Here is a 16106-nt window from a genome sequence, read left to right on the forward strand (position 1 = left end):
TATTTGTGCATCAGTTCAGTTCACTCAGTCATGTCCAACTCTTTCCCACCCCATGGAGTGTAGCACGCCAAGCTTCCCTGTCCATCACCAACTCCCAGAGCTTGCTCAAACTCGTATCCATTGAATCAGTGATGCCATCCAACCATCTCATCCTCTGTCGTCCCCTTCTCCTTCTGCCTGCAATCTTTCCCAGTATCAGGGTCTTTTCCAATGAGTCAGTTCTTCGCTTCAGGTGACCAAAATATTGGAGTTTCAGCCTCAGCATCATTCCTTCCAATGAATATTCAAGACTGATTTCCTTGAGGATTGACTGGCTTGATCTCCTTGCAGTCCAGTGGACTCTCAAGAGTCTTCTCCAACACCACAGTTCAAAAGCATCAATTCTTCAGTGCTCAACTTTCTTTATGGTCCAACGCTCACATCCATACATGACTACTGGAAAAACCATAGCTTTGACTAGATAGACCTTTGACGGCAAAGTAATGTCTCTGCTTTTTAATATACTGTCCAGGTTTGTCGTAGCTTTTCTTCCAAGGAGCAAGCGTCTTTTAATTTCATGGCTGCAATCACCATCCGCAGTGATTTTGGAGGCCAAGAAAATAGTCTGTCACTGTTTCCATTGTTTCCCAATCTATTTGCCATGAAGTGATGTGACTGGATGCCGTGATCTTACTTTCTGAACGTTGAGTTTTAAGCCAGGGTTTTTTTTTTTTTTTTTTTTTTCTGCTCTTCTCTTTCACTTTTTAAGGTAGTTAGAATAGGAAAAAGAAGTCCAAAACGATGGTGACTAAACGGAAAAAGCCAGTGAAAATGGAACAAAAGAAAACCCACGGACTGGAGTGAAAACTTCAGGTGAAACAAACATACCCCTTTCTTGGCTAGCCCAATTTGCATAGGGTCAAAGGCTCAGCAGGGAGGAGATAAATGAATAAAAGGAGGAAGCCAAGACAGATTGAGGCCTCTCCTTTGGGGTCTGTCTGCCCTCAGGCCTCGGGGGTGTACTATCCTTTGCTTGCCAAAAAAAACTGAGCTGTAACCAAGCTGTAACATTGGTCCACTGTTTCAAATTTTTGCTGTGGCAAGACAGAACTGAGGAAATTATACACTCCCCCGACAGTTTCATCAAGAGGCACTTTATACTTGTGCACCAAAAGGAGGTTTTCTAAAATAAAATGATCATAATCCCCACTGAGCTTACAAATCATGCATATTATAATGTTATACATGTATTCAGGTGTGTTGTTAAAAAATACAAGGATTCCAATTTTTGAGATTTTATATGTTTATGACATCTATATAAATATATATTTGACTTTAATGTCAAGAATAATTTTAAATAACTTAATTTTGTCCACCAGTTATTTCATTAACTGAACAGTTACACTTATTCTAATGTATAATTTCTAACAACATAGTGAAAAGTTACTACATCTCAAGCTTACCTGGATCTGAAATTAATTTATTTCTTTGCTAGATCATTTAATGCTAGGTCTTTTATATCTCCTCACCCTGTTTCAGATCATTTGTTTCATTTACCATTAATAAACTCATTAGTCTAAAAAAGTTTGTTGCTTAAATAGTGTTTTCATGTGATGATAAAAATCTGCAAAATCGTTTGTTCATTGTTATGACCAAAATTCAGTTATTGGCATTGAGGTAATCACTCTACTTTAATTATGCTGCCTACAAAGGCTTACAGTACCTTCAATTCTGAACATAACACTTATTAAAGCAATTCACCTCAAACTATTAAACTAAGAAATTAATGGATCTGTCTACTGTGGCTCTTTCTGGCAGATTACTTGAATAAGATAAAGTTTTATGTAAAGCACATTCTTTTTCCTTTGTCCTTGGTTTGCAATCTATCGTGAAGTTTGATGACCTTCCTTCCAACTCATCATTCTAATCAAACTTTGTAACTTGTAATAGCTGCTTCCTGTAGTGTGTATTTTATTTGAGTGAATATGTGTGTGTGTGTGTGTGTGTGTGTGTGTATCTATTTAGGGCAGAGAAGTTGTCATATGAAAAACGGTGTCTCAAGGAGTCACATGACAAGATGAAAGAGCATAAACATTAGTGAAAGAAAAATAAAATGGATTCCTCCCCCCATCCCCTGGTTTTTAACTTTGTCTTTTAGACCAAGAACTACCAAATTCTTCTTGCCTGCTACAACATATAAGAACTTGCTTTTAGAAAGGGATTTGATTTGATGAATTGCTTCTCAGCCTTTTGGCTAAGATCAAGTCTAAGTATCTGTTTTTATCAGTTTGATATCTGATACGTCCTCTATCTGACTTTCCCTGTGGCTCAGCTGGTAAAGAATCCATCTGCAATGTGGGATACCTGGATTCAATCACTGGGTTGGGAAGATCCCCTGGAGAAGGGAATGGCAACCCACTCTAGTTTTCCAGCCTAGAGAATTCCGTGGACTCTATAGTCCATGAGGTTGCAAAGAATTGGACATGACTGAGTGACTTTCACTTCACTTTGATGAATTCATTCATACTGAGATGTAAATGATGCCTTCATCAAATATTGCTAAGGGACAGGTTTTTAAATTTTAAAATAAATACCACTATAATTATTAATACAAATCTTCATGCTGAGTTCAGTATAAATTAACATTGTTCTTCAAAGATGCTAACAACATGGTGATTATAATGTATAGTTTATTTTAAGAAATACAAGGGCAAGACTCATCCCATTAGTTTGACAAAACATTCTCTTTTATTTACTGACACTTCTTTGAGGTGGGTAATATTATTCCTGTTTTGCATATTTGCATCCTTAGAGAAGTCTCCTTGAAATTTTTGAAATCACATTGTTGAGGCAATTAGTAAACGCTTTTAAATCACTTAATCATTGGCAGGCAGGAGTGGTGGTGCAGAATCCCTGCATTCATAGTTCAAACTTTAGTTTAAAAAATATATATTTTCCATATAGAATACATGCATACTCTCACTTACTTATATTTTGAAATATAATAACACCTGTAAACTCTGAATGGAAGAGATGAGTAAGTGGCTCTGTATGGCTATGAGTTCCTTCAGTTCAGTTCAGTTCAGTTCAATTCAGTCGCTCAGTCGTGTCCGACTCTTTGAGACCCCCTGAACCGAAGCATGCCAGGCCTGCCTGTCCATCACCAACTCGCTGAGTCCACCCTAACCTGTGTCCATCGAGTTGGTGATGACATCCAACCATCTCCTCCTCTGTCGTCCCCTTCTCCTCTTGCCCTCAATCTTTCCCAGCACCAGGGTCTTTTCCAATAAGTCAGCACTTCGCATCAGGTGGCCAAAGGATTCGACTTTCAGCTTCAACATCAGTCTTTCCAATGAACACCCAGGACTGATCTCCTTTAGGATGGACTGGTTGGATCTCCTTGCAGTCCAAGGGACTCTCAAGAGTCTTCTCCAGCACCACAGTTCAAAAGCATCAATTCTTCGGCGCTCAGCTTTCTTTGTAGTCCAACTCTCACATCCATACACAACCACTGGAAAAACCATAGCCTTGACTAGATGGACCTTGGATGGCAAAGTAATATCTCTGCTTTTTAATATGCTGTCTAGGTTGGTCATAACTTTCCTTCCAAGGAGCAAGCGTCTTTTAATTTCATGGCAGCAATCACCATCAGCAGTGATTTTGGAGCCCAGAAAAATAAAGTCAGCCACTGTTTCCACTGTTTGCCCAACTATTCGCCATAAAGTGATGGGACCAGATGCCATGATCTTAGTTTTCTGAATGTTGAGGTTTAAGCCAACTTTTTCACTCTCCTCTTTCACTTTCATCAAGAGGCTCTTTAGTTCTTCTTCACTTTCTGCCATAAGGTGGTGTCACCTGCATATCTGAGGTTAGTGATATTTTTCCTGGCAATCTTGATTCCAACTTGTCCTTCATCCAGCCCAGCATTTCTCATGATGTACTCTGCTTATAAGTTAAATAGGCACAGTGACAATACACAGCCTTGACGTACTCCTTTTCCTATTTGGAACCAGTCTGTTGTCCAGTTCCAACTGTTGCTTCTTCACCTGCATACAGGTTTCTCAAGAGGCAGGTCAGGTAGTCTGATATTCCCATCTCTTTCAGAATTTTCCACAGTTTATTGTGATCCACACAGTCAAAGGCTTTGGCACAGTCAATAAAGCAGAAATAGATGTTTTTCTGGAACTCTCACTTTTTGGATGACCCATTGGATGTTGGCAATTTGATCTCTGGTTCCTCTGCCTTTTTTAAAGCCAGCTTGTACATCTGGAAGTTCATGGTTCATATATTGCTGAAGTCTGGCTTGGAGAATTTTGAGCATTACTTTATTAGCCTGTGAGATGAGTGCAATTGTGTGGCAGTTTGAATATCCTTTGGCAGTGTCTTTCTTTGGGATTGGAATGAAAACTGACCTTTTCTAGTCCTGTGGCCACTACTGGATTTTCCAAATTTGCTGGCATATTGAGGGCAGAGCTTTCACAGCATCATCTTTCAGGATTTGAAATAGCTCAACTGGAATTCCATCACCTCCACTAGCTTTGTTTGTAGCGATGCTTCCTAAGGCCCACTTGACTTCATATTCCAGGATGTCTGGCTCTAGGTGAGTGATCACACCATGGTGATTATCTGGGTCATGAAAATCTTTTTTGTACAGTTCTTCTGTGTATTCTTGCCACCTCTTCTTAATATCGTCTGCTTCTGTTGGGTCCCTACCATTTCTGTCCCTTATTGAGCCCATCTTTGCATGAAATGTTCCCTTGGTATCTCAAATTTTCTTGAAGAGATCTCTAGTCTTGCCCATTCTATTGTTTTCCTCTATTTCTTTGCATTGATCGCTGAGGAAGGCTTTCTTATCTCTACTTGCTATTTTTTGGAACTCTGCATTCAAATGGGTATATCTTTCCTTTTCTCCTTTGCTTTTGCTTCTCTTCTTTTCACGGCTATTTGTAAGGCCTCCTCAGACAACCATTTTGCTTTTTTGCATTTCTTTTTCTTGGGGATGATCTTGATCCCTGTCTCCTGTGCAATGTCATGAATCTCCATCCATAGTTCATCAGGCACTCTGTGTATCAGATCTAGTCCCTTAAATCTATTTCTCACTTCCATTGTATCATCATAAGGGAATTTTTTAGGTCATACCTGAATGGTCTAGTGGTTTTCCCTACTTTCTTCATTTTAAGTCTAAATTTGATAAAAAGGAGTTCATGATCCAAGCCACAGTCAGCTCCTGGTCTTGTTTTTGCTGACTGTATAGAGCTTCTCCTTCTTTGGTTGCAAAGAATATAATCAATATGATTTCAGTGTTGACCATCTGGTGATGTCCATGTGTAGAGTCTTCTCTTGTCTTGTTGGAAGAGGGTATTTGCTATGACCAGTGCATTCTCTTGGCAGAACTCTATTTGCATTTACCCTGCTTCATTCTGTACTCCAAGGCCAAATTTGCCTATTACTCCAAGTGTTTCTTGACTTCCTACTTTTGCATTCCAGTCCCATATAATGAAAAGGACATCTTTTTTGGGTGTTAGCTCTAGAAGGTCTTGTAGGTCTTCATAGAACTGTTCAACTTCAGCTTCTTCAGCATTACTGGTCAGGGCATAGACTTGGATTACCGTGATATTGAATGGCTTGCTTTGGAAATGAACAGAAATCATTGTGTCATTTTGGAGATTGTATCCACATACTGTATTTTGGAATCTTTTGTTGACTATAATGGCTACTTCATTTCTTCTAAGGGATTCTTTCAAACAGTAGTAGATATAATGGTGACCTGAGTTAAATTCACCCATTCCAGTCCATTTTAGTTTGCTGATTCCTAGAATGTTGACGTTCACTCTTGCCATCTCCTGTTCGACCACTTCCAATTTGCCTTCATTCATGGACCTAACATTCCAGGTTCTTATGCAACATTGCTTTTTACAGCATCTGACCTTGCTTCTATCACCAGTCACACTCACAACTGGGTGTTGTTCTTGCTTTGGCTCCATCCTTTCATTCTTTATTGAGTTATTTCTCCACTGATCTCCAGTAGCATATTGGGCACCTACAGACCTGGGGAGTTCCAAGGTAAGAGAAACCCAAGTAAGATGGTAGGCACTAAGAGAGTGCACCAGAGGGCAGACAGACTGAAACCACAGTCACAGAAAACTAGCCAATCTGATCATATGGACCACAACCTTGTCTAACTCAATGAAACTAAGCCATGCTGTGTGATGCCACCCAAGACAGACGGGTCATGGTGGAGAGAATGGCAGAATGTGGTCCACTGGAGAAGGGAATGTCAAACCACTTCAGTATTCTTGCTTTGAGAACCCAATGCAATAAGTCATAAAATACACTATAAGATAAATAAACCTTAAAGGAGGTAGTAAAACATTTGTTATTCACATATGACAATCTTTCTTTTTAAAATGTAAGATATATTAAGGTATCTATAAAGGAGATGCTACAATTACTAAATGAATTTAGCAAATTAATGGATATGGGATTAGTACATATGATAACAATTTTTTTACATTAAGACAATAAACATTTGGAAAATAACACAATTAAAAATTGTATTTAGAATTAGAAAAAAAGAATAGGATCAAAAAACAAAATATTAAGAATAAAATAATAAAAGTACAACCTTTTTACATTGAATACTCCAAAATATTGCTGACAAAAATCAAAGGACCTCTAAATAAAGGATATACAATATTCATGGATCAAAAGATTTAATATTGTTAAGTGTCACTTCTCCCCAAATAAAACTATAGATTCAATGCAATTCCAATTCTGATTACCCTAGGACTTTTGGGGAGAAATTTTGCAAGTTGATTCCAAAATTTAGGGAGAAATTAAAAAACCTAGAATATCCTAAACATTCTTCTAAAAGAAGAGCTAAATTGGATGACTTACACTAGCTGGCTTTAAGATTTGTCGTAAACATAGCAAATACAGTGTGCATGCTATCACTACAGTCATATTTGACTCTTTGCAACTGATGGACAATAGCCCTTGGAGCTCCTCTGTCCATGGGATTCTCCAGGCAAGAATACTAGGGTGGGTTGCCAGGCACTCCTCCAAGGAATCATCCTAATCCAGGGATCGAACCCAAGTCTCTTAATGTCTTCTGCATTGGTAGGTGTGTTCTTTACCACTAGCACCATCTGAGACTGATCTAAAGCTAAACGAAATCAACTTGTTTCATTGACTAAGGAACTCAAAAATAGACCTTTTTAAAATAATTTTTATTTAATTCCATCAGTGTTTGACAGAAGGTTACACATTTTAATGGGGAAAGAATATCCATAAAGAAAAAATAAGAACAAAACAATTCAAATTCAAAGTCATACCATACATAGAAATTTATTTAGGATGAATCATAGGCTTGCTTGTAAACGTGAAGAATACAATGCTAAATCCATATTCTCTAGGAGAAAATTTTTGTGACTAAGTGTAGAGTAAGGTGTATTATAGAAGGCACAGAAATTAATAATTATAAAAGACAAATGATAAACTTTATAAAAATGTAAAAACTTTGGCCCATTAAAAGATTCTCTTAAGAAAAAAGATAAACTACAGACTGGGAACAACTATTCACAAGTGTATTATCTATCAAAGGATCAATATTGTAAAGGCCTAGAATGATTCCTCCCAAAATGTCACTTTTGCATGTTAGCCAAAGATAATCAAGAACCTGTGGATTCAAGAGAAACTACTATCCCTCCCTTAACTAACTAGAAGAATTTAAATTGGGGATTTTTCCCAAGACAGAGAGTTATAACTGGAGATAAATTGTATCTAAATTGCCCCATCTATGTGGCAGAGCAAACATCTAATTATCAAACACTGACTTTTCTTTTTACCATCCTGTGAATGACCCTCCTGTCCTGTCCTTAGGCCTCTATCTCACTCTTTACTTCAGGATAGTATATATAACTCATTTCACCTTTCTCTTTTGGGACAATTCACATACATGAGGTTCCTGTATGCATAAATTTGATTTTCTCCTGTTAATCTGTCTCATGTCAATTTAATTTAATTTAGACCAGCCAGAATCATCTAGAACAGTATAGGAATGTTTTCTTTCTCTCTGACAGTATCCTGAATTCATAATGAAATCTTACAATTCATAATAAAATATCAAGCAACTAATTTTAATTGGGCAGACTATTTGGACAGACATTACATAGAGAAAGCTACATAAAAGGCCATAAACACATGAAAAAGTACTCAAGATCAAATCATTGGGGAAATTCAAATGAAAACCACAACAATATATTACACAGCCACTGAAATAATTAAAATTCAAAAGAATGAAAACACTAAATTTTGATAAGGCTGATGAGCAAGCAACAAGAATTTTAATATATTGTTTGTAGTATTACAAAATGATACAACTACCCTTGGTATTTTAAAGTGATACAGCTACCTTTGGCAACTTCTATAAAAATAAAAACACACAATAAAACCCTTATTTTTCATTGCTGGTTTGGAATACTCTTTCATTACTGCTGTTACTTCCTCTTTTGAAGTCCATGATAGCCTTCATGTTCCTTCATTTCGAAATCTTGTGGCTAATGTTTACTGCTGTACAGATGTATCTTGATGATTTTAGTGACAAGTTTTCTTTCTTAGATTGTTTTATGCCTTTCTACTTACTGCTTTTATTGACTGCTTTGATAACCTATATGGCACAAGAGTTCTTTGACCTCAACTGCAATGACTTACAATTAGAGAGTTGCCATCTGGCAAATCCCCATCTCAGAGTTTGCCTGTAGTTAGAACTTGAATGATTTTTCTTTGGCTTCTAGTTTTTAATTCTTTCTATTTCCACTTTTACATCTGCTCTGAGGCTTTTTGACTCTTGGCTCCCATTGTGACCTCTGATCCTTCACCACCTGTTCATTGTCCTGTGTTTTTTTTTTTTTTCCCTTTCTTCACTATTGGGACCTAGCACTGGCCTTGAAACTGGAGATCTCCAATAAATGCTAAACTGAAATGAATCCACTCACTTCTCTGGTTTGGCTGCATACTGTGATCCGTCATCTCAATATCTCCTTTAGGGCATCCTAGAATCACTCATCCCCTTAACCTGTACTGCATTTCTAAACTCTTAATTACCCTTACTTGTGGTTTCTTCTGTTTTCTCTTCTACCTTGTTGAAAGTCGATGTAAAAAAGGTCTGTAAAAGTGACTAATTACATTTAATAATTGTTATAGTTATCACAGAGAGCTCTATCTAGCTATATTTCAACAGCCCTTATAATTCATTTTGTTCCCTATTCCTATCCTACCCTCTACAGTAGCTATCCTAATATTTTTAAATTTCTTCAAATCTTTTATTCCCAACCTTTTTTCTTTTCTGAGGAAAGTAATGACTCTCCTGTTTTCCAGCATTAAGAATTCAATGCTTGATCCCTTTTTAGCTTCGCTTTCTCATAGCTCAGTTGGTAAAGAATCTGCCTGCAATGCAGGAGACCCCAGTTCGATTCCTGGGTTGGGAAGATCCTCTGGAGAAGGGATAGGTTACCCACTCCAGTATTCTTGGGCTTCCCTTTGCTCAGCTGGTAAAGAATCCTCCCGCAATGCGGGAGGCCTGGGGAGACCTGGGTTCGCTCTCTGGGTTGGAAAGGTCCCCTGGAGAAGGGAAGGCTTACCACTCCAGTATTCTTGCCTGGAGAAGTCCATGGACTGTATAGTCTTTGGGGTCACAAAGAGTCGGACATGACTGAGCAACTTTCACTTTCACCACAAAAGAGAATTTTAGCAGGAACTGCCCCCCCCCCCCCGCAGATTACACTTTTTATGTTATTTGCATTACTCTCTTTTCCCACTTTGTATAAAGTTATTCAGATTTCCTTTCTCAAAAAATAAATACACCTTTGCCACTCAAAAGTTTTTTCCATGGTACCCCCCCCAACACTATCAACTCTAATAAGTTAAAGACAAGCTTGCACTCATTATTTCTACTTCTTCAACTGTAAATTCTTAGCTCCTTAACCACTTAAGTCCTACTATTTGTGGAAGCTGCTTTCAGGAAGGCCACCTCTGACCTTTCACCATAATCAATGGTTTTTTTTTTTTTTTCTCTTTTCTTATCTTTGTACTATCAAATCATATGATGTTCTTATTCTGTAGTTCAAAATTTTATCTTTGACTTGTATTCTGTACTTGAACTCCATTTATCTTGTATTTTATTCTTGAGCATCTTCTTTACTGATTTATTTCCTTCTCCACTTTCCTTTCAAAATTCTGTTTCACCTTGCTCTTTTTTTTTGAAAGGGTTAATGGTTAGCCATAACAAATGGGCTCATCTGGTTCAAAAACATCACTCCCAAAATAAATAAAATGCTTCTTCTGTTTTTACTAATAAGAATTTTCTTTAAAAATGTTTCCTGTTTATTTATTTATTTTTTTGCTGCCCTGGATCTAGTTGCAGTGAGTGAGGGCTACTCTTTAGTTGCAGAACAAGGGCTACTCATTGCAGTGGCTTCTCTTGTTCTGGAACACGAACTCTAGTCAGGCAGGCTTCAGTAGTTGAATTGCATGGGCTTAGTTGCCCTGAGGCATGTGGGATCTTTCTGAACCAGGGATCAAATCTGTGTCCCTGCCATTGGTAGGCAGATTCTTAACCACTGGACCACCACGGAAGTCCTAAAATCCTTCTTTTAATAAACTTACTTAAAATGCAAGGAGAAATCAATTCATGATTTAAAATAAGTTACAGTCTGTTCACTAATGGTTAATACCTCTGTTTCTTTCTTTCTAGACACCCACTGTCTCTACACATACACATACACACACACACACTCATGTGACAATAGAAACTGACTACATTACGTGTGGCCCTGACAACCAAGCACTTCAATTAACAATATACATTTTCCACATCAGTACCGGTGAGGTCTTTCATAACTAGTTATCTGTGGCCCAATTCTTCTGTATCTCCATCTTCAATTATCCTGTTTCCTATGTCAGTTTCACTTTGTCCACTTCTGGGGTGCATATGGTCTAACTCATTTGGAGCACTATGTGAAATTTCTAGAAATTCAGTCCATAAAACAAAGAGACTTTTCCTCTGCTGCCTCATAGAACCCAGCAACTACACTTCTGGTAGCACAACCATTTCTGTTTATAATTGCTATTGCACAAGTCCAAGGAATTTCTTCACTGCGGTTCTCCTCCTTCACTTCCAAATCTTCCCCAGCAGCGTGTGTATTAGTTGCTCAGTCACGTCCAACTCTTTGCAACTCCATGGACTATAGCCTGCCAGGCTCCTCCATCCATGGTATTTTCTAGGCAAGAATACTGGAATGGATTGCCATTTCCTTCTCCAGTAAAGCTATCTACTGTCAGTAAATGCTTCCTCACTTGCTATTTGCCAACAATATAAGGATTAAACTATAATCAAGTTACTTTCTGTTCAGTTAATTTGCTCCTATCTTTACACAACACCAACTCTAACCTCTTTGTTAAAACTTTCAAAACAATCTTCCATAAATTTGACCAAGTTTAAATATCAATCTTATTTTTATTTCAACACACAGTTCTTTCTTCACACAGATCCATAGTGCCTGACACAGCATGGTGAGCCTTATCAGAACACCTTAAATGGGGTTTGTTTCACCTCACCTCGATGACTGTTCCCTCTCGCTTGCACCGTTTTTAATTCTACATCTATTCATGGCCAAACTCAAGTCGCAATTCATCAAAGAATCATTCTCCAATGATTATACCTTTCTTGTCTTCTCTTTCTCTAGTAACATTCACTCTGTACCATTGCTGAGTATTTAATCACAGCTATTATTATTTTGAAACTACATTGTGAAATTCCTGCTGTCAGGTGTTTTATTAAATAAAAATATTTATTGCCAGAAGGGAAGTAGACTTATATTTCAATTGCCCATTTACAGTGCCTGAATATTATATATTTGGAGAGTTTCCTGGGTGCCAGATGCTACCCTAAATTCATTTAATTCTCACCACCACACTCTGCAGTTGTTGTTATTAAATCCATTAAATAAATGAGAACTGAGGTTCAGAGAGGTTAAATCTCCAAGGTCAGAGAGCTAATCAAAACCAGCTATGTTGTATTGCAAAGCCCCATAATCCTTCCATTATACCTGGAAGATTCAAAATACTTGTGAAATGATTATTTTAAATGAAAAGACTGATTGGTTTAATATGACATCCAGTATTTGTTTATAAATAATCTGTCTAACTTTGAGCCTGTACTCTGAAAAGAACTCTCATTCTTTTGATATTTTTGTTGTTGTGCTTCTTGTTGGCAGTGAATGTCTTTTCTGGCCTGCTCTAGGCCTGTCCAAAAGTGCCATTTCAACCTGCGAAATTCTGTATTCAGTAACAATAACAACAAAAACAGAAAGCTCAAATGATTGAGATTAAAAAACTATCAGAAAGTACTGGAAAAATTTTATCTCATAATGAGAAGCAACAGAGTAATAAAACGAGCACTTCTTGAAAACCTGCTAGTATTGCTTAGATTGACTTGAATAAATTATTGATGTTTTAGAAATAAGCTCTTTTTAAAGGCAACATTACAATATTTATCTCATAGAAAATGTTGTGAAAAATAGCAAAGGGAAAAACGGTTAAAAGAAGTCATATAAAAGCTTCCAATTGTACTTTGTGCAAATAAAGTATGTTTCCACCCTTAGGGTGGAGAAAAAAAATGAGAGAACTTCACAAGATAAAAGAAATATCACGTAAGCAGAAAAACTGGGTCAGTGAGGTAGTATTTATTTTACTGCATCAGCTATAACCATTCCTGAGAAATATAAATGAAAGAAAAACCATGTAGAATAGAAATAGTTTGACCATGAAGTTATCAGGTTGAAAACCTTCAAAGTTAATTAGATGATGTCAGTATATCTGAACAACATGTTAACTCCAGAATGTTAAAGGAAAGTGCAATAGATAAAAGGAATTTAGAACTTTGAGAAGTCTGTGTTCAGCTGATGAACCCCAGGAGTCTGTCATTTTCTAAGAAAGGTTGATGTCATTATGCAAGGCCATCAGAGCTTTTACACAAAATAAACTCTTTCCCTTAAGTGCTTATCGCTTGTGTTATTAGTGAGTCAGTCTGAATTTTCTTTTCCTAGCCTCAGTGAAGGATCTTAAAATTGTTTGCTTGGTTTGGAAACATCTCAGATTATGAGATCTCCCAACACCTGAAACATTTGCCTCTAGCTGCTGGCACCAGGGTACATCACCAGATCCCCTACCGTGTTTTTTGTTTCCTATGACTTTTGTGGCAATCTCGACAGAAGAAGCTGTTTATATTCATCATCATTTATCATCTACATCATTTTGCTGGCTACAGAAGACACTCCTTTTTTTCTTTTTTTTTTTTAAGGAAAAAAAAAAGAGAGATGGTCTCAAGTTAGAAAAGTAAAAGAAAAGCAACTTTGCTGCTATTAAGGGGCTTTGAGGCAAATAAGAACCTTCTCTATGAGAATAAGGAAAGAAAGCTGACAGAAATGACAAAAAGACATCTCTTTTTGTCAACAGTCTTACTTTAGTTCCACTGAGATCCATTAGCAGCTGTGAAGTGTGAAAATTAGGAGCTAAAGCATAGATGACATTTTAAGGCTGAGAATGCAGTAAGCTTTCACATTTCTTATCATATCTCCTTTTATTTCATCCAACAGGTTATTCGTACTATTTTTTAATGATTTCTCAACAGATTCAAAATATTGCCTCAGAACTCTGCGGTGGGAACAACCTGGTTTGGAGCGATAGCATCGGGTGCCTGTTTCCCAAGAGAGTCTTTCAAGGGGATGGGGAAGAAAGCAGATGTTTTCCATCAACAACTGCTGCTGGAGAGCTACCATTCCTTCTTTCCTAACCACATGCTCTCGGCCGTAATCATGTACTCCCTTCTTCTGCTTTCATAGACACAGCAGCATGTCATAATTCAAACCCCGTCTTGTTGACACAGCTTGCTTCAGCTGTTCACATAGCAAACTGTTTGTTCACTGAAACCGAAGACACGGCAGCTCTTTGTGGAGTGACTGAAAGGAGCTGCGGATTTCTGGATGATGTTTGCAGTCAAGTATACTGCTGTGTGGGGGTCCAGGAACATCACAGAGATATGTTTACACTCTTTCAGTCCCAGCTACATATGGGGCATTTCCATCGCTGCGATTCAAATAACACACGTCAGCTAAAACAGAGCTTGCACGTCGTTTGGTGAGTCTCAAGCCACTGCCAAAGCGACTTGATCAAATTTCTCTGTACACCAACAATGTAACCTTTATAAATCAGGGAACAAATATGAAGAGGCAAAGGTGACAGGAACTATTCTACCGGTGATAATAAAATCAATCTCTTATTAGGGAAATGTCAATCACAATATCCTATCGGCATCCTCTTTGAGGAAACTGAACACTTCCTGTATCATATATGGTTACTTATTACTAGGGACAACCTATTGGTAATTTACCAGCAATGTGTTATTTTATGTAGCATGTTTGTCCCATCAAATGTAGTTGGCATTAGTTAGTTCAGGGCAGCAAGGTTTAGCGGACAGAGAACTTAAATAGAAATTCACATGCCCGGGCTTCTTCCAGCTGTACACAAATGATGTTACTTGAAAAATTCACTTTAAAACTCAGTTTCCTTATCTACAATGTGAGAACTAAGATATTCTAAAACCTCATTTAAGTTTTTGAATGCCATTTTCTCCAAATTAATACTTAGTAATAAAAGCTGCAAATCAGCACAATTGCAATCTAATTATTTTTCCAAATGATTATAAATACTTTTCGAAGACAAAGTCCATATGCCTAATTTTCTCTGCTCTTCTCAAGGTTGTACATGCAGAGGGGAAATTTTTCCAAGAAAAATGGGCAATTTTGCATAATAAGCTCACTTCGTTCTGATTATTCCACTCTGATTATTCAAGTCTGGGACTCTACATCTTTTCTGGTTGGTATTTTTGGTCTTTAGTCAACTTGCCCTTACTCCCTGCCCTCCCCCACCCAACTCGTTTACATCGCAGCCAGAATAATCTTTAAAAAAACTACTGCATTTTTTGGTTCCTCTTTTCCAGGGTATGACATACTTCTGTTACCTGTGAAATCAAGTCTAAGTTATTTGGTCTAGCTTTTAAGACTTTCATATTTTATGGTTAAATTTTATAAATGTCCCAGAATAATCCACCAGAGCCAGGTCAGTTCCCTTACTGACTGAGCTACACCACATTAATTTCTCAGTGGTCTTTCCCCTCCACCATGTCATTTACATGCCTGGAATCTCGTTTCTTTTGTACTTGATTTAATCGGGTTCTGCTCATCCTTCAAAGCCCAGTTTAAAATCCTTCAGGCTGCCTCCTCCCAGGACCTCATCAGGCTCCCTAGCTTCTCTTCTCTTTGTGTTAATGGTCAAAGTGGCATTTTCGGGAGACTCATATCAGTGCTTCTCCTTCCCAACCAAGTTTGAAAACAGATGAGAAAAATGAAGGTTGAAATATGATTTTTATGATAAGAAAAGGCTGAATTGGAAGTTGTGAGCTAAGGCTGCAGGGAGTTCGACATCCATTACATCAGCCCAAAATTGAACAATCACCCTACAGTCTGGCAGATGGCTGCCTGGGCCCCATGCTCCCTGTAGGCAGACAGATTGGACAAGACAAGACAAGGAGGAGGAGGCTGAACTCCTTCCCCTAAATTCCTCAAACAAATGAGCCTCTCCCTTTCCTCTTGGGTCAGAGAGAAGCCAGAAGCCATGAACATAATCTACATGAAGTTACTCTGTGTTGAAGCTTGCTATCTCTACTTCTTGATCAGTATAAGAAATAAAACACATATTGAAGCAACTTAGCACGTGCAATTTAGCACGTACACAAGAACAAGAATAATAATCACAGTTAATCCGTCTTAAAATAATAAGCTGGATGTGTTTTAAGGACCAATTGCTCTTGACTACTTTTATAACATTATAAATGTTTTTTCTAAAGTTTCTATTATAAAATTTAAAAAATTTTATTCCCTTTCCAATTGTATTTTACTGAATTTTTCTGATATTTATGGAATACCTAGCAAGTGAGAGACAGAGATGCTATAAAAATTTATATATATGATATGATTTACATAATATACATTATACATAGAAAGTTTACA

At 37.5% G+C, this 16106-nt stretch overlaps 1 pseudogene; it reads left to right on the forward strand.

Annotated features, from left to right (window-relative positions):
* Positions 1–2213: 2213 nt before the first annotated feature.
* Positions 2214–2327, forward strand: LOC122428997 (annotated as a pseudogene).
* The last annotated feature ends 13779 nt before the right edge of the window (positions 2328–16106 follow it).

This window comes from Cervus canadensis, chromosome 27, assembly GCF_019320065.1.
Source record: "Cervus canadensis isolate Bull #8, Minnesota chromosome 27, ASM1932006v1, whole genome shotgun sequence".
NCBI classification, from domain to species: Eukaryota; Metazoa; Chordata; class Mammalia; order Artiodactyla; family Cervidae; genus Cervus; species Cervus canadensis.